At 42.9% G+C, this 21,193-nt stretch overlaps 1 non-coding gene across 1 annotated transcript; it reads left to right on the top strand.

Annotated features, from left to right (window-relative positions):
- The first annotated feature begins 3,801 nt into the window (after positions 1-3,801).
- LOC136321215 (small nucleolar RNA SNORA42/SNORA80 family) lies at positions 3,802-3,932 on the top strand. Its single transcript, XR_010728494.1, has one exon. It is a non-coding gene; the product is annotated as a small nucleolar RNA SNORA42/SNORA80 family (small nucleolar RNA).
- Positions 3,933-21,193: the final 17,261 nt, after the last annotated feature.

Here is a 21,193-nt window from a genome sequence, read left to right as displayed (position 1 = left end):
AGGAGCCAGACTGTCTGGGCTTGATCTTAGCTTTGCTCCCTCCCAGCTCAGACAAGTTATATCACCAATTTCATCTCACATTTCCTCATTTGTAAATGAGGGTTTGTAAAAAAGAGGGTTATTTACTTATCAGTCTTTTGTGCTTTCCCTATAGGTTTTTTTGTTTGTTTGTTTTTTGTTACAAATACGTACAGTAACTTTTCTAAATAAAATATCAATATTACTCCAGCCCAGAGTTAGGCAGGGACCACCCGTTGCTGCATCTCTCTGGTTAGGAGCTTCATCCTCACTGCCCCGAACAAAACAGAACAACCCAGGTACGTCTTTCAGAAAGTTTATTGTGATTGCACATGTCGGCTCTTCTTTTCATTGGAGACAGGGTACAGAGAAGTGAGGAAGGTCAAAGAATAAGAGTAAATGGTCACAGGTCACTACAGGCTGAGAGTCAGAGAGTTTCCACAAGCACAGACGTAGAAACATTATCTTGTATCCTTTGTACCTCAGAGTAGGAGGGCTCCTTAGACCTTGACCATCAGATTCTGTTTGAAGCTAGTTTCCTTGTTCCTATTTCACCTTGTCTTTCTGGAATGTGTTGTAGAAAAGAATAACATCTTGGCCCTAAGCAACAACATGAGATAATTGGAAAAAACGCATAGTCTTCATTCAAAGCCAGATAGACTCAAGTTTGGCTTTATGTCTTAGCAGCTGTAGGACCTTGGGCAAGTTAATTTAATTTTCCAGGCCTCAGTTTTTACATCTATAATATGTGGGAATAATAATATCTTTATTACAGAGCTATCATGGGACTTAGAAATGAGAAATGCAGAACATGTAATAGGAACCATTATTATGATGACTGTCCCCTCAAATCATCATCAGGCTTGGCTTGGACCTTTAGAGACGAGAAACCACTGAAAATACCTCACACAGCTTCCAGCATTAGGAAGTCATACATGTTCTGCCAAAAGGGGACCTTACAATTATTTAGATAAGTTGCCACCTTGCTTGACTTCAGATTCTGCCGCCAGCACACTTCTCTGTGGGGACAGGCAAAGGAGGAAGTTTGGTGGCTAGCATCCAGGCCCCTTTCCCAAAGGAGTCCCTCTTCTGTCAGCCATTCCTCTGTCTGTTCTGCTCGGCAGGAGTTCTCCGGTGTAGATGCTTCTCAGCTGGAATGGAAGCACATGGTTTGGGTAAATGTATTAGTAATTAGTGCATTACTAAGGAAACATAATGAGCTATGCAGAATCCAAGTCCTTTGTATCTTTAGAGAAATTTCATAGGCTGTGTGCTCCAGTACTTTCTCCCTAATTAAAAAAAAAAGCAGATGGAGAGTATGGTAATTAAAATGTAGAATCATTAAAACACACACCCACATACATACACACAGCAAAAAACAAAACCAAAAAACAAAACCTACCAAGGATAGCCTGACCAGGCAGTGGCACACTGGATAGATTGCCAGCCTGGGATGCTGATGACTCAGGTTTGAAACCCTGAGGTTGCTAGCTTGAGCGCAGGCTCACCTGCTTGAGTGCAGGGTCACCAGCATGAGGGTGAGATATATCATAGACATAACCCAATGGTTGCTGGCTTGAGCCCAAAGCTCACTGGCTTGAGCCCAAAGGCCACTGGTGAGCCCAAAAGTTGCTGGCTTGAAGCTCAGAGGTCACAGGCTTGAAGCTCAAGGTCACTGGCTTAAGCAAGGGGTCACTGGCTCAGCTGGAGCCCCCCTGTTAAAGCACATATGAAAAAGCAATCAATGAACAACTAAGGTGTCACAATGAATAATTGATGTTTCTCATCTCCCTTCCCACCTGTCCCTATCTGTCCCCCCCTCCCTCTCTAAAGAATAAATAAACAAACAAACAAACAAATAAGCAAATAAAACCTACCAAGGATGATGGTCACATTTTCTGGTTTTATGCTTAGTCCCAAACATTAAAAATTTTTTTTTTCATCTAGTACAAATATCTGTAAAGAAATCTACAGATCAGAGGAACTCAAATGAGAAAAACTATACAAAACTCCCACAGGTATAATCCCTAATACGGCCTTTCCCTGCCCTCTGGGAGGGAGGCAGCAGACAGATGGGGCTCTTGGCGCTGTCTGGGAGAGTGTGGGGTCCCCGTAGGTACTGTGACACCTCCCAAAACACCCAGGTACCCCAGTGGGAAGACAACTTAACTCCCAGGTATCAGGTTTCCACTTATAATATGGAAATAAAGAATATTTAAGAATCTTTATTGTTCTGAGTTAATATAAAATTAACTCTTCTTGAACTGAGAAAAACATCAGAGGTACACGAATAACAAGTAAGGAGCTTTCTGTACACTTATTTCATTATTTTTTCTCACAGCAACTTGGTATGACAAGGACCCATTGGTTACAGTTCCCTGAAGAGGGCACGATGTGGGCACAGAGCTGTTCACTGATCAGCCTTAGATAGCTAGTAATGATCAAGTTAGGATATAAACCTAGGTCGGTCTGAGTCACTAAGTTAAGCTTTTTTTACTTAAGAAAACAATGTTTCCTTGAGTCCCAAAGATTAGAAAAATGGAAATGCTGGTGGTAGCCATTTTTTCTTTTATTTAGCAGATATTTGTTAAGCACCTGCAACCACTAGACCCAGTGCTAGGAGGTAGAATACAGCAGGAGCACTCATGGGACTAGTGGTCTTGCAAAGCTCGAGACAGTATCGTTATTGCTCTTCATGGCTAAAAGGAGATGCAGAAATACTTGTTGCTCTCCCTCAACGTGATGCAGCCTTTGACAATATCCAGGCGCTTCAGGTTCTTTACTCTATTTTGATCTTTACAATGAGAGAGAAGAAATAGTACAGGTAATATTATCTTCCAGCTAAGGAAACTGAGGCTCAGAAAAGTCATGTACAAAACAAGTCTTCCCAGCATGTCCCATATTACACAAGGCAGCCTTTTGCATTCAGCGGGAAAGAGTAGTTCCTGTTGAGTTCATCCGATAATACTTCGGTTCAGCAATTTGTCTGTGTGACGCCAAGCAGCTTCAGTGGCAGTTTTCATTTTCCTCCCACCTTTGTAGGCACAGGCAGGTCTGCCTGAAACGTCCCTGGATGGCACCTGCTCTGGCTCATAGGCGGGACTTCCAGCTGGTGCCTTCATAGCCCAGGCAGTAGGGATGGGTCCCACTGTCACGGCCCCTCAGCAGGGTCACACCATTTTGGATAGGATATACCACTAGTTCAGTTCAACCTGCATCCACATATACAGTGTTTTGGGAGCCCTTCATTTAACCCATGGTCTTTCTCCAAGGCTGGGCACCATATTTGAAGAGAGGCACAAATGAGCAGAAATGAACAGAGTGGGGACACATGCCGGAGTCCGTGTCACGTGAGAAGCAAGAGACCAGGGAGGGGAAGCCTGGAGGAGAGAACACAGGGGTGGCTGAGGGAGGGGAGGGGGAATATTGAGTTAATATTCATTATGTCAGGCACTGTACAAGGGTCTGAAAATGAGCGACATACTTGTCCTCAACGAGCATATGCTCATTGAGGGCTTATCTTGATGAGATACTGACCTGAGGGCTTCATATAAATGATCACATTTAATCCCCAAGACCTTCTATGAGACAACTATTATTATTATGCTTACTTGGTAGGTGAGAAAACAGGCATCAGAGGTAAAGAACTTGCTGAAGGTGTTAAAATCAGTGACACCTGGAAGCGACTCTGTGCTTTCAGGATGCAGCACCTGTGTGCTTAACCACTAGACTTACTATTCTTGAGTCTAAGGAGGCAGCTTACAGTATGTGAAATGCTGGCGTGTGTGGCTATGGATTTATGGCAGACCTTTCCTCTGGGGTCTCTCATAGTGCCCCAGGTCAGAGCAAACTGTGGCCTTGAACCACTGTGGCTCTGCCTGTGCGCTGCAGGCACTGAAGGGGGTTGCCCAGTGGGAAAGAAAATAAATACTTACACACACGTTATTCCCTTTGATCTTCTCAGCAGCTCTGTGAGGGACCTGTGATCGGCACCATTTTACAAACAGTGACTAAGCATTTTCCCAGCAGGTTAGTGTCCACACACACACCCAGCATTAAAGCATGGAAAGTATCTTTTTCTCCTCTGTATTTTCTGTAGTTAGCTCTCAGCTGTGAGCGTGATCATGCCATCAGGGGGAACAAGGTGCTCTTTCACTTTCTTCATTTACAATGTCATACTTGTGAATTACCTGCTGTGGAGACCTCAGCAGCAACACTTCTAGAGGCATCAAGACCATCCTGAGTTTCTGGCCAGGGGGCACGCACCTACACCTTTCCTCCACAGGTGGGAATCTCAGAGCAGGTGCCGGCTCTTTCTTCCGGATTAGCCACTTGCCTTCGGGAAGGTTGTTTTACCTTGAAAACAACATCAGCTTGACCCAATCACTCGTTTTGTTTTCTGTAGCATGGTAATTATTATCTTCTAATGTACCAGTGGGAGGGGCAAGGTGCTGGGGCTTACAGAGCTGGGGGGAGGGGAAAGGCCATTTGGACACGTTCTCTTAATTTTACAAGGGAAGAACCGAAGGGTACCCGAGGAACTGGAAGGGACACGACTGCTCTCTGGTGCGTAGTGTTACCTCTGGCTCTCTTTCTGCTACCTACATACCCCTCAGCTCTCCTAGTTCAACTCCTTTTAAGAGATGATAAAACAGATGCCAGAAATGTATTAATACATGGCACGTCCACGGCCAACAGGTGAGTGATACAAAGGGACGAGGGGCCGGGTCTTCCAGCTCCCTGTTCCAGCAGCTGTGTCCTAGCTGGGTGAGGACAAAATGGGCTCTTCTAGTTGGAGTGCCCTGTTGTTCCGTTTACCTGAAGCGCATGCTTCTCACACACGAAACAACCAGAGCAAACAGGACAGAAACAGACGAGAGGGAGAGAGAAAGAGAAAGGGGGAGAGAATATTTTTCTAGAAGTTGGTACAGAATTCCTGTGGAGAGAGCAAGTGTTGTGGGGAAACGAGCTGTCCAGGAGAGCTGAGCCTCCCCCTCAAGCCCCCGTGAGTGTCTGCTGTACAGTGAGGAGGTTCCGCTGGGACAGCTGGCGCTCTGTCCCCAGGGGCTGAGGATCTGGATTGAATATACCTCGGAACTGTCGCATCTGGAGTTGCAGAAGCTGGGGTATTTTTCTGGGCTCTTGTCCCTCACTGGTTGAGGATTGTCCCTTGCTGGCACTTCTGGATTGTCCTGAATGAGTCGAACAGGTTTTAAGTGGAGGAGTAGAGGATGCACAGGTAGAAAGCTGCAGTGTTCTGGAAACTGTGCGTGGCTGTTGGTGGACTCAGAACTAGCTGAGGGCGTGTGGGCTGGGATCTGTGATCGCGCACAATTCTTACTGGAGTTAGGGAGACTGCAGAAGCCTGCACTCTGTCACTTCCCTTAAACCCACAGAATGACTAGCATGGGTGGCTTTTCTTGGGAAAACAAGTGAAGAGATTAGGCACACATCCGGGGTAATATGGGGCAAAACAGGCAGTCGCACTGTTCCTGGTACTGGATCATGAGTGCACAAGTCTCAGGAATTGGCCAAACACTAAGCAGAGTCTCATCCCCTTCCACAGGCGCGGGGAATAGCTCTCTGAGGTCATCTGCATTACATACATAGACCTTCTGTGGCCACTCCAGGTGCTGGAATGGGTTATGTGGGAATGGGTGAGATTTTCTCCCACTGGAATAGGGACTCCTGTGGACTCTGGGTGGTGTCTCTTGAGCCAGGACTGAGAGCAGCTCCCTTCTCCTGCCCTGTGCCCAGAGCAGCCGGCTTGTTCTGCGAGTTGTTCTGGGTTTGAACTACTCACTCACCATTCCCAGGTGGCCAGCCAGGCACTTGAGGCTTCAGGGAACTTACCAGCTGAGATGAGCCCTTCACGGACAGCAGCTCCATGTTGAGTTATGGCATCCCATACAGAAGCCCAGTAGAAAGGAGGAGACGGGAGAGCTGCTCCTGGCCAAAGCACTGAGCATGGGCATGGTTTCCCTACCACTGGGACAAATATCTGCTCATGTGGCATGGTGGAAAGATAAACTCAACTGAGAATCTCCCTCCCTCTCTCTTTTTTTTTTCAGAGATAGTCAGAGAGAGGGATAGATAGGGACAGACAGACAGGAACAGAGAGAGATGAGAAGCATCACTCATCAGTTTTTTGTTGTGACACCTTAGTTGTTCATTGATTGCTTTCTCATATGTGCCTTGACCGTGAGCCTTCAGCAGACCAAGTGACCCCTTGCTCAAGCCAGCGACCTTGGGCTCAAGCTGGTGAGCTTAAACCAGATGAGCCAGCACTCAAGCTGGTGACCTTAGGGTCTTGAACCTGGGTCCTCAGCATCCCAGTCCGACGCTCTATCCACTGTGCCACCGCCTGGTCAGGCTCTCTCTCTCTCTCTCTCTCTCTCTCTCTCTCTCTCTCTCTTTTTGTGAAGGAAAGGCTGCTAAGACCTCAGAGTGACAGCTAGACAGAGGAACTTGGCTCCTTTGGATTCAGCATGTCCCTCAGCTGTCAGGGCCAAAACAGGGGCTGATGCAGCTGGGCTGGCGAGCACTTGGCCTCTCTGCTCTTGGCATGGTTGTCAGCAGCACAGGTGCCTGCCGTCTCTTCTGGTCTTTTATAATCATTTGCTTCCCTGTCACTCTGTCAGTACCAGCATCCAGAACAACTGCCCTAATACCTAGAGAGGCAGAGAGAGATGTTCAGTGTGCTGAACAGGGCATGTGTTGGGCTGGGGTGGCAGTGGACCTGGGTTCAAACCTCTGTTCTGGCACTAACTGGCTCTCTGGGCCTCATTGTCCTTGTCCACAAAGCCAGAGTCCGACCAGAGATCTCTATCTCCCCTTCCACACCAGGACAAGATGCTGCCTCATTCCCCCCCACCCCCCTGGAAAGGGGCTCTGAGGTTGAAGTTCTACTCTGAGAAAAGGCTTTGTCACTCACTCTAGCTGCTATTTTGGCCTTTTTATAGATGAGATAACCTATAAGTGGTTTTCTCATCTATAAAATGGGGATGATAAAACCTGCTCTACCTAACTCACAGAGTCTTAGGGGGAAGATCAGGTGAGATAATGACCAGAAAAATCTTCTATAAATAGTATCGCATATCAAGTGATTGTGAGCATTTATGTCTGTGCTGATTCCTGAGACTATAAGAATGAGATATGGTCCCTACCCATGTGGGGCTTTCAGTTTGGTATGTATATTGACAAGTAAGCGCATAATTAACTTACCCTAACAGAGCAATTATAGTTCCATGCTCTGAGAACACAAAGGACTTGGTGACACCCAGGGCAGGCCCACACATACCTAACAGGAGAGTGACACACTTATCCAGTCCCCAAACACAGAATTCCTGCTCAGTACATGTGTATTTCTCTCTTGGTTGAGGCATGTGCTTCGCTGGTTCTTGTGTCACTCTTTGTTTTCTCTGTCCCCGTTACTTTACATGTCTGGTTTTGGCATACTTCCCTTTCCAGGCCACAGGGACAGACCAGCTCTACTGTCCTTTCTTGGGCAAACATCCCATAAAGGATGTGGGGCCAGCTTCCTAGGAAGTACCGGCTGTTCTCATGTGCACAGAGCCTCAGGGACCTAGTGTCTGCCAAGCCTAACATGCTTCTCTGTGTATATAGTGTTTCTGAGGTCAGGACATGCCAAGAGGAAAGGAGCCCAGAGATTCCCAATGCTCCCTCTCCCCACTTGAAATGCACAACTCCCTTCTACCTGACAGGTGTACGAAGAGCTGTGCACTGGCCCAACCCCGTGGCCAATACCACGCCCTACCAGATGGTAAGGAGCAAGCCTGCAGGAGATCAGAGAACTGCTCCTTTAAGAACCCTTGAGCTTATGGGAAAGGTCAGATCAGTGGTAACAGGCAGTGAGATTAGTCAAGGAGTGCCCAGAAGAGAGGAGGCCCCAAAGAAACATTTATTTACCCAGCCCTGGTTGCTTCTGCCAGTGCTGCTGTACCCACTCCACTCATCTTTCCTCACAAAGACCCCAAATGCCTCCCGGTGCCCTTAGTTTTATAGCAGAAGCTTTCCTAAATGACCTTCATGTTATGCCTTGCTCAGAGAATTGGGGCTCACTATTCCTTCTGTAAATGTTCTGATCGGTACCCATGGGAGGTGAGGAGGTCCTTGCAGCTAACAGGCTACTTTCTGGTTTGTGTATAGATTTTCCCTTCCACTAATTGAGTTACTAGTTGTTAGTTATTTTTTTACTAAGAGTCAGTACTATTTGTTTCTAAACTGTTTATTCCCATTGTAGCTGTTATTGTTATTATGTAGTTCAATACATTATATAAATTGATGAAATTTATTTCTGTAAAAGCTGAATTATATATTTTTGAAAGCATCAATGAAAGTGGATAGCTTATAAAAATTGCTGCTAAAGGTGTAGGAGGAAGAACTGGACATGATGTGATAGATATTGCGTGTCACTTTTGCTCACGTCCCACTGACCAGAACTTGGTCACATGGCCAGGCCTAACACCATGCAAGCTGGCAAATGTAGTCTTTATTCCAGGAGGCCACATGCCCAGCTAAAATTTGGATTTCATTCCTTCAACAGAGATTGGGAGAAGGGGTGATAGGAACAACCAGCAATTTCTGCCATAGTATGTATAAAACACTTTTTCCCCTAAGATTCTTTGATTTGACCATTTAAAAACAAATTAACTGTTTGGACTGTTGGACTAGATATGAAGACTTTCTTCTAAGTGTTTTTCAGCTTTTGTTCATTCAATGATTTTTATGCATTTGTTTATTTAGTCCACCGGTGTTTATTGTTGTGCAAGGCACCAGCACTGAGGAAAGAGGACAGGCAAGGAAGACAGGCCCTGCCTCTGTGCCTCCCAGCCTAGCAGGGTCCTGCGTACACGGTGTGACGCCATACACAGTCCTGTGGGCATGCTCAGGAAAGGCTGAGGGTTAGAGAAGACATCCACAGATGCATTTTGAGATGGTCTGGTAGGTGGGTGGGTGGGAACGAGGAAGCAATGAGGTGGAGGAGTGTCATAGGTGTGATCATGCCTCTCTGGACACTCACTTGGAAGTTAGCGCCCACAGTCCCCTCCTTGCTCTCCTGGCCCCCGTCCCCAGGTACAGTTTTGCTTTCTTGCCCCTGCACACCGTCCTCCGGAATAGCCATGCTCTCTTAACTCTCATGCTGTTCCTTTTCCTTCTGCCTAGAATGCTTTCCCCATCTTGCCATTCTGACAAGCCTCTGTTCATCCTTCCAGGCTCAGCTCAAATGAGCCTCACTCTGGGTGTGTTCCCCTGACTCTGCCCATCAGGGCTCATCTCTCTCGCCTTTGGGCTTTCCCAGCACTTTACAGCTCCTTTAGAGTGTTGCCTGATTGTCTCATGTGTATGTCTCTCTCCCTGAGGAGAATACCAGCCCCTGGAAGGTTTGCATTCTGCGCTTTAGTCCTGTCTGACACGGGCACCTGTCTGAGTGCTTAGTCTTCAGTGAAAGCTCTGGTGTTGGGGTTTTGGAGAAGTGGAATGAGCACTGGACTAGGAGTCAGAATACTTGGTATGACTCTATTTTTTAACATAGTGTATGACATTGAGCAATTCACTCCCTCAGTTTGGAGCTCAGTTCCCTGTTTGTAAAGTTAGAAGATTGGATTTAAAAATTGCTATGACTGTTTTACAAAACCGTAAGGGAGCCATGGGTGAGGAACGACACCAATCACACCCTTCCTATTGGGGAATTTGAACGCAGGGTACAGCGGGGGGTGGGGGGGGAGAAGCTCAGGGACAGGCACAGAGAAGTCAGTGACAGAAGGCATGAGACTGACAGAAATGAGAGTGAGGAGAAGAGTTTGCCAGGAGGGACAGAAACAGACCCAGAGAGAAGTGAGGGAGTGCTGTTGGATCATTAGCACATAGCTGATCATGGCTGAGAGGGTCCCTCTGCTTCCTCACTTCCCACATGGCAGTTTTAGATCATGTATGAGCTCTTTGCAATACTCCTCACAAAGATTAGGGGATATTTTATTGTTTCATATTTATTTTGAAATATCCCCTAATTTTTGTGAGCAGTATATTTAACAGAAACAAACTGTTCTAAGCATTTTATAATCCTTATAAGATCAGCACTGTCATTATTTCCACTTTATAGAAACAGAGAGGATAAATGCCCTTGTCAAATACCTACTAGTAAATAGCAGAGTCAGGATTCAAACCCAGTCTGCCTGGGTCAGAGTTCAGGTACTTAGCCTTTATACCATGATGCTTCTTATAGGTAGCAAGCAATTTCTGAGCACCTACCATGTGCCAAACCCTGTGCTTAGGTACTTTACTATTAATTCCATTTACTCCTATATGTATTATCTCATTTAATTCATGTAACCACTCTGGGAAGCAGATATCGGTATACCTGTTCTACAGATGTAATAGAGATGCTCAAGAACATTGAATGCTTTGTTCAAGGTCAAACAGCTGGCTAGTGGTATGGCCTGCTATGCCTGCCCGTAATGGTAAAGAAATAACTCAGCAGTTCCCTTCAGAATGATGGAGGCAGCCGAGCCTCCAATTTTGGGATCTGCCGTTCACAGTGACAATTTGTGCACTATCTGTCATTTTGTGAACTGTGAAATCTGAGACAGAGCCTCAATATGTTAAGAATCCACAGGCATTCCTAGAGGCTGCAACTGAAGTAGGGTTTGGGGGAGGGGAAGAGAAAGCATAAAGAATGCAGTTTGCTTTAATTTAAAGTGAGCTATTTTTTCTCTCCCATCTTTTCTGCCTTCTGTTTAATTGCTTTATAGAGATAAATAAAGCTGGGGGAATCTCATTTGGCAGTCTTTGATAGAGCTTGAATTTGTGGTTCTTGAATTCAGTGCTCCCCAAGATGGTGACAACATTTTGTTAATGGTAGGTTTGTTAACTGAGATTTTTACATTTATACTTGTATTTTTTTCTGCATTGTGTAAAAAAAAAAAATATATGTAAATGATACCCTAACCCTGGGCAAACTAACTGATGCATAAAAACATATACTTAAAAGTATGCAAATAGAAGGTGAACCTCAGGGCTAACTAGCCTTGTCTGAAACCATTTACTTAACCTGTCTGGGCCTTTGTGCTATCCTTCCTAAATTGGGAGATGAGAAATCCAGCCAAGAGCAATATGGCTGCTGGAAAGATCCAGTTAGATGATAATACTTCCCTTGATTTGATTTATACTGTTATGTTAAGATTGACCTTTTAAGTTCTTTCAGTGGCTCAGTTTTGTCTCCATTTTACACATAAAGGAATAAACTAGGAGATGTTAGGTGGCTGGACTATCACCACCCAGCTCGTATGTGGCAGCATCAGGACTCCTGTAACTCAGTGCCCAGAGACAAAGGGTTAAAATGACCACAAACCAATATGACAGAGAGAAAGTCACATTATTCCTTTTTTTCTCTTACTTGGTTTTTCTGGTACAAATTTAATATGGGTTCATTGTTTTAAATTCCAACTCATTAGAGCAGGGGTTGGGAACCTATGGCTCGCAAGTCAGATGTGGCTCTTTTGATGGCTGCATCTGGCTCACAGACAAATCTCTAATACAAAAAAAAAAAATACCATTAAAAATATAAAACATTCTCATGTATTATAATCCATTCATTTCCTACCACTCATGTTCATGGTTGCAAGTGGCTGGAGCCAATCACAGCTGTCCTCCGGGACAACACCAAATTTTTATTGGATAATGCGTAAGGTACATGGGTCGTTGTATGGCTCTCATGGAATTACATTTTAAAATATGTGGCATTCATGGCTCTTTCAGCCAAAAAGTTTCCCAACCCCTGCATTAGAGACACAAATCTAACAAAGTACCTTTTAATCTCACTACTCAGATGGAAATGCTGCTAACAGTTTGTATATTTTTCCAGATCTTTTTCTATAGCATCATCACTATTAGCAATAATATAGTAAGTCACATTCTGATAGCCTATAATAGCTGCAAAGTGCTTTTACAAAAATAATCTCAAGGTGCATGTGTGCCTACCAAAATTTCCTTTCCTATGATTGTGGGAGAGGTTGAGTCTATGCCTTGGAGGACTCTAAAGATCCAGTAAATGAGATTTGTATCTACCTGAGGTCGTAAGAGTAAGCATTTTAACTAAACTGACTATTCCCTGTAGACTGGGGAGTTGACTACCCTCTCTTTACTGATGAGCTGTTTGATGGAGCTCAATGGTTGTTATGACATTTCATAGACATAGTCTGAGCTGCTCCAGAGAAAAGGAAGTCAGCATCCACCAAACGCTCAACAGCTAGAATCCACAGGTTTATAATACATTAATTTGCAAATATTTAAATGTCTTATTGAACTCAAAAATTGAATATCCTTAAAAAGGTATGCTGCTTGACCAGGTGGTGATACAATGGATAGATCATCAGACCAGGACATGGAGGACCCAGGTTTGAAATCCTGTGGTTGCCGGCTTGAGCGTGGGCTCATCCGCTTGAGTGTGGGCTCACCAGCTTGCTTGCGTGTGGGGTCGCTGGTTTGAGTGTGGGATCATCGACATGACCCCATGGTCTCTGGCTTGAGCCCAAGGTCATTGGCTTGAGCAAGGGGTCACTCATTCTGCTGTAGCCCCCTGGTCAAGGCACATGTGAGAAAACAATCAATGAGAAACTAAGGTGCTGCAATGAAGAATTTGATGCTTCTCATCTCTCCCTTTCTGTCTGTTACTATCTGTCCCTCTCTCTGACTCTCTCTCTGTCTCTGTCACACATACACAAAAAAATGTATGCAAGGTGGAGTCCCTGTTGGCACTAGCAGGGACCTCAGAAATCACCTGGTCTAGTCTATGTATTTTATCTTATAGTGAAGAAACCTCCAAAGCTGGAAAAAGATAAGATAATAGTGCTGCTTAGTTTTCTTTGGTTCTGTCCTATTTTCTGATACTGATTAACTTCCCCAACATGTCTGGAGGGTGAGAAGCATCAACTTGTAGTTGCTTTCACTTTAGTCGTACATTGATTGCTTCTCTCTCTTTTTTTTTATTAATTTTAATGGGCTGACATTGATCAATCAGGGTACATAGGTTCAGAGAAAACATCTCCAGGTAATTTTGACATTTGATTATGTTGCATACCCATTATCCAAAGTCAAATTGTCTTCTGTCACCTCCTATCTGGTTTTCTTTGTGCCACTCCCCTCCCCCACCCCCTCTTTTCCCCTCCCCAACCCCGGTAACCACCACACTCTTGTCCATGTCCCTGAGTCTCATTTTTATGACCCACCTATGTATGGAATCATATAGTTCTTATTTTTTTCTGATTTACTTATTTCACTCAGTATAATGTTATCAAAGTCCATCCATGTTGTTGTAAAGGATCTGATGTCATCATTTCTTGATGAGTAGTATTCCATAGTATATATGTACCACATCTTCCTTATCCAGTCATCTTGTATGTGCCTTGACTGAGATCAAGCCAGTGTCCTCTTGCTCAAAATTGGTAGTATCCTTCTACTAATTTTCCTTTCTGCTTATGTTAACCCAGATTGTTTTTGGTTATTTGCAACTGTTAGAGTAGGTAGCTAATCAGACATGAGTCAGGAGAGAGATGGAGAGAGAAAAGAAATATCAACCTTAAACATAACCATCAGCTGACAACCTGAGAGCTGACTACAGTGCTAGGCCTCTGATATGGCCCAGGGCAGTTACACACCCTTGGGGAGCAAGTGCAATGGGACTGACAGACAACTCGATGACTGACAGATAACTTTCCACTGGGGATGCTAGACAGTGTGAAGGCAAAATAGGAACAACGCAACCATAGAACCACCCATTACTGGCTGGAATAGGCATGAACAAACAGGAGGCCACTGAAGGATGGGGGAGCCAGGAGGCCGGGGAGGTGCCACGTTAAGCAAACATCTGACTTTGTAACCAAGCGAGGCTCCCAGATCTACTTTAGTCACCTGCTTGGAAATTTTCCAAGTGTGCTTTATCTTTGCTAAGTAAACCACTACCCACTTTACTATTTGCATCTCTTCTCTGAAATCATTCTCTAGTTTAGAGAAGTCAAGAGAACCCAGAATCATACTGCAGAACCAGTGATGCTTCTGCTGATTTTCTCTTCTGCTTATGTGAGTCTAGATTGCTTTTGTTATTTGCAACTAAGAATTTTGACTAACACAGTCATAATGTAATATCTGTGTTTGGAATCACTTGGCTTTTAGTAACTAAATTTGAACTTTAACCTCTTTACCCTTTATATACTTTATGATAGCCTCTAGAAGAGAAAGACTGATTTTATGGGAAAATGATAAGACATCCTAGATTCCAATCTCAGCCCTGAAAATTACCAGCTGAGTAACCTTTTATAGCTACAGAACCAACTCAAAACCATCTTCTCTCTGTGTCTGTGCATCTGTTTCTGTTTTGTTTTGTTTGCTCATTTGTTTTTTAGATTCCACATGCAAGTAAAATCATATGGCATTTGTCTTTCTCTAACTGATATTTGTTTCACTGAGCATAATACCCTCTAGTTCCTTCCATGTGTCATAATTGGTAAGATTTCATTTTTTATGGCCAAGTAATATTCCATTATATATAAGTACCACTACTTTTTTTTGCACTCATCTATTTTTTTCTTTTTTGAGATATATATATATATATATATATATATCCATATATAAATATGGAGAGAGAGAGAGAGAGAGAGAGAGAGAGTTACAGGAAGGGAGAGAGAGGGTGAGAAGCATCAACTTGTAGTTGCTTTCACTTTAGTTGTACATTGATTGCTTCTCGTATGTGCCTTGACTGGGGCCAAGCCAGTGTCCCGTTGTTCAAGCCAACAATTATGGGCTTTTCAAGCCAGCAAACTTTGGGATCAAGCTGGTGAACTTTGGGATCATGTGGACAATCTCCCATGCTTATGAGCCCTCACTCAGAGCTAGCAACCTTGGGGCTTTGAATTGGCAACCTCAGCATTCCTGGTCGATGCTTTATCCCAGAGGTCAGGAACCTATGACTCACGAGCCAGATGTGGCTCTTTTGATGGTTGCATCTGGCTCACAGACAAATCTTTAATAAAAGAATAATAACATTAAAAATATAAAACATTCTTATGTATTACAATCCATTCATTTCCTACCACTCATGTTCATGGTTGCGGGTGGCTGGAGCCAATCACAGCTGTACTCTGGGACAACACCAAATTTTTATTGGATAATGTGTAATGTACATGGGTCATTGTGAGGTCAGGAAATAAACTTCCCTCCTTTTAATAAATAGTCAGCTAGCTAATTGCAGAAACCCTTTTGACGAAGAAGATATCTAAAAGAAAAAAAGATGAGGAGTATCGTATTTTTCAGCAGGAATGGACAGAGGAATTCTCCTTTGTGGTGAGAGCAGGTTCTGCAGTGTGTCTAATATGCAATGATAAAATTGCATCGATGAAATGATCAAATACAAAGTGGCACTTCAACACACACCGTACTACATTTGCATCGAAATATCAAGCGAGGGACAGCAGGAAGAAAGCATGTCAAGAGCTACTGTGCAGAGTGCAAGCTAGTCAGCAGAAACTCCGTGTTTGGACCCAACAAGGTGACTGGAATTCGGCTAGCTTTGCTGGTGTTTTAGCAATTGTGAGAAATGGAAAGCCATTCACAGATGGGGAGTATGCCAAAACATTCATGCTTGATGTTGCCAATGAACTTTTTGACAACTTTTTGGATAAAAACAAGATAATCAAATGAATAAAAGACATGCCTCTGTTGGCCAGAACTTTTCATGATTGTACCATCATGATGGCAAATTAAATTGGGGTAACACAAGTGAAGGACATAAATGCAGCACCATTCTTTTCTCTCGCTTTGGATGAGTCAACAGACGTAAGCCATTTATCCCAGTTCAGCGTGATTGCAAGGTATGCTGTTGGTGACACACTATGTGAGGAAAGTCTTGCTGTTTTGCCTATGAAAGAGACAAAAAGAGGGGAGGATTTATTCAAGTCTTTCACTGAGTTCGCTAAAGAAAAATAATCTACCAATCAATAAACTTATTTTGGTGTGTACTGGTGGTGCTCCATGCATGATGAGGAAAAACAGAGGATTCATAGCGCTTCTTCATGAACATGAAAGGAGACCCATCCTAAGTTTTCATTGCATCCTACATCAGGAGGCACTTTGTGCTCAGATGTGTGGCAAGCAGCTTGGTGAGGTGATGTCACTAGTCATTTGGGTGGTCAACTTTATTGTTGCCCAAGCTTTAAATGATCGCCAGTTTAAAACACTGCTGGATGAAGTTGGGAATAATTATCCTGGTCTGCTTCTGCACAGCAATGTGCATTGGTTGTCAAGAGGGAAGGTGCTCAGCTGTTTCGCGGCTTGACCGAGCAAAATCTGGACTTTTCTTGAAACAAAAAATGTCGAGCATCCTGAGTTAGCTAACACTGAGTGGCTCCTGAAGTTCTGCTATCTCGTGGACATGACTGAACATCTGAACCAGCTCAATGTGAAAATGCAAGGCATTGGAAATACAATCTTATCCCTTCAACAAGCAGTGTTTGCATTTGAAAACAAGCTGGAACTCTTCATCACCGACATTGAAACAAGTCGTTTACAACACTTTGAAAAACTGGGAGAGTTTAAAGATGCATGCACAGCAAATGACTCTGCTCAACATCTTGATCTCCAGCAGCTAGCGGGCTTCACGTCTAATCTCCTGCAGTCATTCAAAGTGGGCTTTGGAGAATTTTGTGAGCGCTCTCGTCTTTTTATGTTCATCACCCATCCACACGAGTGTGCAGTGGACAGCGCCGACCTGAGTTACATCCCCGGTGTCTCCATCAGAGATTTTGAGCTACAAGCTGCTGACCTGAAGGCCTCAGACATGTGGGTGAATAAGTTCAAGTCACTGAATGAAGATTTGGAAAGACTTGCATGACAGCAAGCAGAGTTGTCGAGCAAATACACATGGGGAGAAATGAAAAAACTTCAACCCGCGGACCATCTGATTGTCAAAACTTGGAACTGGCTTCCTATCACATACCACACACTGCAGTGTGTGAGTATTGCTGTACTGACAATGTTTGGCTTTACGTATGCATGTGAGCAGTCTTTCTCACATCTAAAGAACGTTAAGACCAATCTACGATCATGTTTAACGGATGGAAGTCTCAACGTCTGCATGAAGCTTAACCTCACCACGTATCAACCAGACTACAAAGCCATCAGCAAAACCATGCAGCACCAGAAGTCGCATTAATGGTAAGAAGTACTTTATTCATTATTGGTTAGCAACAGCATAACAACGTTATTAAAAAGAATTGAGACTTATTGTACTTTAAAAGTGTTGATCTTACATAAAATGCACACATTTACTTGTATTTAGTGTTAAACATATTGTATGGCTCTCACGGAATTACATTTTAAAATTTGTGGCGTTCATGGCTCTGTCAGCCAAAAAGGTTCTCGATCCCTGCTTTATCCACTGCGCCACCATGGGTCAGGCTGCACTCATCTATTGAAGGGCGCCTGGGTTGCTTCCATATCTTTACTATAATAAATAACTTGGCTATGAGCATAAGGGTGCATATATTCTTTTGAATTAGTGTTTTGCGTTTCTGAATTCTGCCACTTTGAGTTTTGGCCTTTTGAAGCATTGGGCACACAAACTTGGCTTGGAACACTTTGAAGCATGATCTAAGTCTCTGATGCTCTATTTTCTCATCTACAAAATGGAGATACTTATGGGCTATATTCCATCTTATCCAGAATTCATATCATTATCAGCATTGGTGTTCTTGGGCTTTCCAAAATAGAAATCAAGAGTAAACCACAAAGCAACTTCCAGACATATTTATTAAGCTTATGCTCAAGCACAAAGAAGGCTGCACAGAGAAAAGGTTCTCTGATCTGGCTTGGGGTCTGGCTTGTGTTGGTTGGTTTTATAAGCTGGGACAAAGTGGGCTTGCGTGAAAAGGCGGGCTTTTTGAAAAAGGCATTTTCCATTTCAGGGTTGGTTGAGTTCCTTTTGCCGCTGTGTTGCCTGGTAACTGTGTCTGCCTGTGCTTTGGGGGCTAGACTGCTCATTACTAACACCTAGGAAGATTGTATATTGATCATACCTTTATCAACTGCTCATGTGGGTCACTAGTTTCCACACTGGCAGTTAGAAGGGAAATAAAATCAGCTACCTCTGTGTTTTTGAGTAGGGAATGGAGGGGTGATGACATTCTTGAGGTCAGCATTTCTTCTTGCCACCTAGTCTTAACTTAGGTTCCAGGCCACCTGGTATTTCCATTCCTGGGCCCAAGTCCCTATGCCACCTCAATATGTTGAAGTAGCTTGAAATGGGACTGTATTTGGAGGTAGGGTCTGTAAAGAGGTAATTCAGTTAAAAGGAGGTCATTAGAGTGTACGACTGGTGTCCTTATAAGAAGAGGAAGTTTGGACACAGATACGTACAGAGGGAAACCTTTGTAAGGGTGCAGAGAAAGACAATCATCTACACACTAGGGAGAGAGCTCTTGTAAGAAATCAACTCTGCTGACACCTTTGATCTCAGACTTCTAGACTCTAGAACTGTGAGACCATAAATTTCTGTTGTTTAAGCCACCCAGTCTGTGGTACTTGGTTATGGCAACCCCAGAAAACTAATACAGCAATAACAAGATTTATCTCATTGGGATGTTGTAAAGAGTCAAAAAGATAATGTTTGTAAAGCATTTGATAAATAATGGGTGCTCTGAAAAAATGTCAGCTATCTTCCTTATTCTTCATTGATTTTTTTTGTTAATGCCTTGCATTTTGCCCAGTTCTATTATTATTATTTTTGAAATGAGAGTGCTTCAATAAACATGTTGAATGAATACATGTTTTAAGTCTTTAAAACATGCTGTAGTTGTTAAGTGGACTGAGACGCATTTCCAAACTGCTATATTTTATGGTAACTCAATAAGTCTACTTTCATTTTCTCTAAAGAAGAAGATGTAGCTCATGCATCTGCATCAGTTACAAAGTTCTTTAAATACATTTAGAGTAGTTGACCTTTTCATTCAATTTTCTCCTGCTCGGGTTTCAAGGCCCTGTGGTTAGCAGCCTTAGACTTGGAGTCAGAGACCTTGGTTGAAGTACCAATGATGCCTTTTCCTAATTCTGTGTCTCTGAGCAGGTCCTAAACGTTCTGAGTAACAGTTTCTCATTTGCAATATGCTGATTATAATGCATCAGAGAGTTCTTGGGATGATTAAAAACTATAATGTCCCTGAGAGCAATTTAAAAACTGCAAAATGACTTGTAAACTGTAAGGAGATTTTCAAATCTAAAGCATACAAAGGCCTCTTTGCCAGGGGCTTTGCAAAAAAAATCCAAGCTGTTAATTCCTCATTTTTTTTTATTTTTTATTTTTATTTATTTATTTATTTATTTTTATAATAAATTTTTATTAATGGTGATGGGATGACATTAATAAATCAGGGTACATATATTCAAAGAAAACATGTCTAGGTTATTTTGTCATTAAATTATGTTGCAAAACCCTCGCCCAAAGTCAGATTGTCCTCCGCCACCCTCTATCTAGTTCTCTGTGCCCCTCCCCCTCCCCCTAACTCTCTCCCTCCCTCCCTCCCATGTCCTCCCTCCCCCCACCCCTGGTAACCACCACACTCTTGTCCATGTCTCTTAGTCTCATTTTTATGTTCCACCAATGTATGGAATCATGTAGTTCTTGTTTTTTTCTGATTTACTTATTTCACTCCTTATAATGTTATCAAGATCCCACCATTTTGCTGTAAATGATCTGATGTCATCATTTCTTATGGCTGAGTAGTATTCCATAGTGTATATGTGCCACATCTTCTTTATCCAGTCCTCTATTGAAGGGCTTTTTGGTTGTTTCCATGTCTTGGCCACTGTGAACAGTGCTGCAATGAACATGGGGCTACATGTGTCTTCACATATCAATGTTTCTGAGGTTTTGGGGTATATACCCAGTAGAGGGATTGCTGGGTCATAAGGTAGTTCTATTTGCAGTTTTTTGAGGAACCACCATACTTTCCTCCATAATGGTTGTACTACTTTACAGTCCCACCAACAGTGAATGAGGGTTCCTTTTTCTCCACAGCCTCTCCAACATTTGCTATTTCCCGTCTTGTTGATAATAGCTAATCTAACAGGAGTGAGGTGGTATCTCATTGTAGTTTTGATTTGCATTTCTCTAATAACTAATGAAGCTGAGCATCTTTTCATATATCTGTTGGCCATTTGTATCTCTTCCTGGGAGAAGTGTCTGTTCATGTCCTCTTCCCATTTTTTAATTGGATTGTTTGTTTGTTTGTTGTTGAGTTTTATGAGTTCTAAAGTACATAGAAGAAGACATAGGTACTAAAATCATGGACCTGGGTTTTAAAGAACATTTTATGAACTTGACTCCAATGGCAAGAGAAGTGAAGGCAAAGATAAATGAATGGGACTACATCAGAATAAAAAGTTTTTGCTCAGCAAGAGAAACTGATATAAAAATAAACAGACAGCCAACTAAATGGGAAATGATATTTTCAAACAACAGCTCAGATAAGGGCCTAATATCCAAAATTTACAAAGAACTAATTCCTCATTTAAATGATTTGTCTTTTCCTCTTCTTTGTAGTCTCTATCAAGAATAGAAATAACCTAATAAAGGCTGGCGGAATGACTGACATTAGAAAATTATAGGAGTTGATAGAGGAACAATTGAGTATTCATTGAGAAGATGGGCATCTCATTTGAAATTCTATGTGAGGCTGAGTTGGGAACGCATAATCCCACAAGGGTTTATAAAGTTTAATTGGTTTGTCTGAGGTGACTAGAACCATAAAGAGAAAAATCAAAGGAAAAGTGGGAAAGGTTAGGTGTCACCATACAATTCAGATGATTTAGCTGAAACATATAATTTAATGATTTAACAGTTTCCTGCCTGTTTTCTCTCTTCTCCATCTTCCTATCCGACATGTTAAGAGCCTGACCTTCAGGAATAGATAGACCTTCAGGAACAGATAGAGTAATATAAAAAGGAGGTTGGCAAGCCTCCCTTTAAAGGATAAATGTGTTCATGGAATGTAATGTGCAAATTGAATTTTTATATTGAACACCCTAAATTAAGTCATATTTAAATACACTCAGAAAGCTGACTCTGGCAAATTAAACACATTTGTATAATAATTAACATTTATCAAGT

The sequence above is a fragment of the Saccopteryx bilineata genome, chromosome 1 (assembly GCF_036850765.1).
Source record: "Saccopteryx bilineata isolate mSacBil1 chromosome 1, mSacBil1_pri_phased_curated, whole genome shotgun sequence".
In the NCBI taxonomy this organism is placed as follows: domain Eukaryota; kingdom Metazoa; phylum Chordata; class Mammalia; order Chiroptera; family Emballonuridae; genus Saccopteryx; species Saccopteryx bilineata.
Note: the sequence above shows the minus strand (reverse complement) of the source record. Positions and strands in the feature narration are given on the sequence as shown.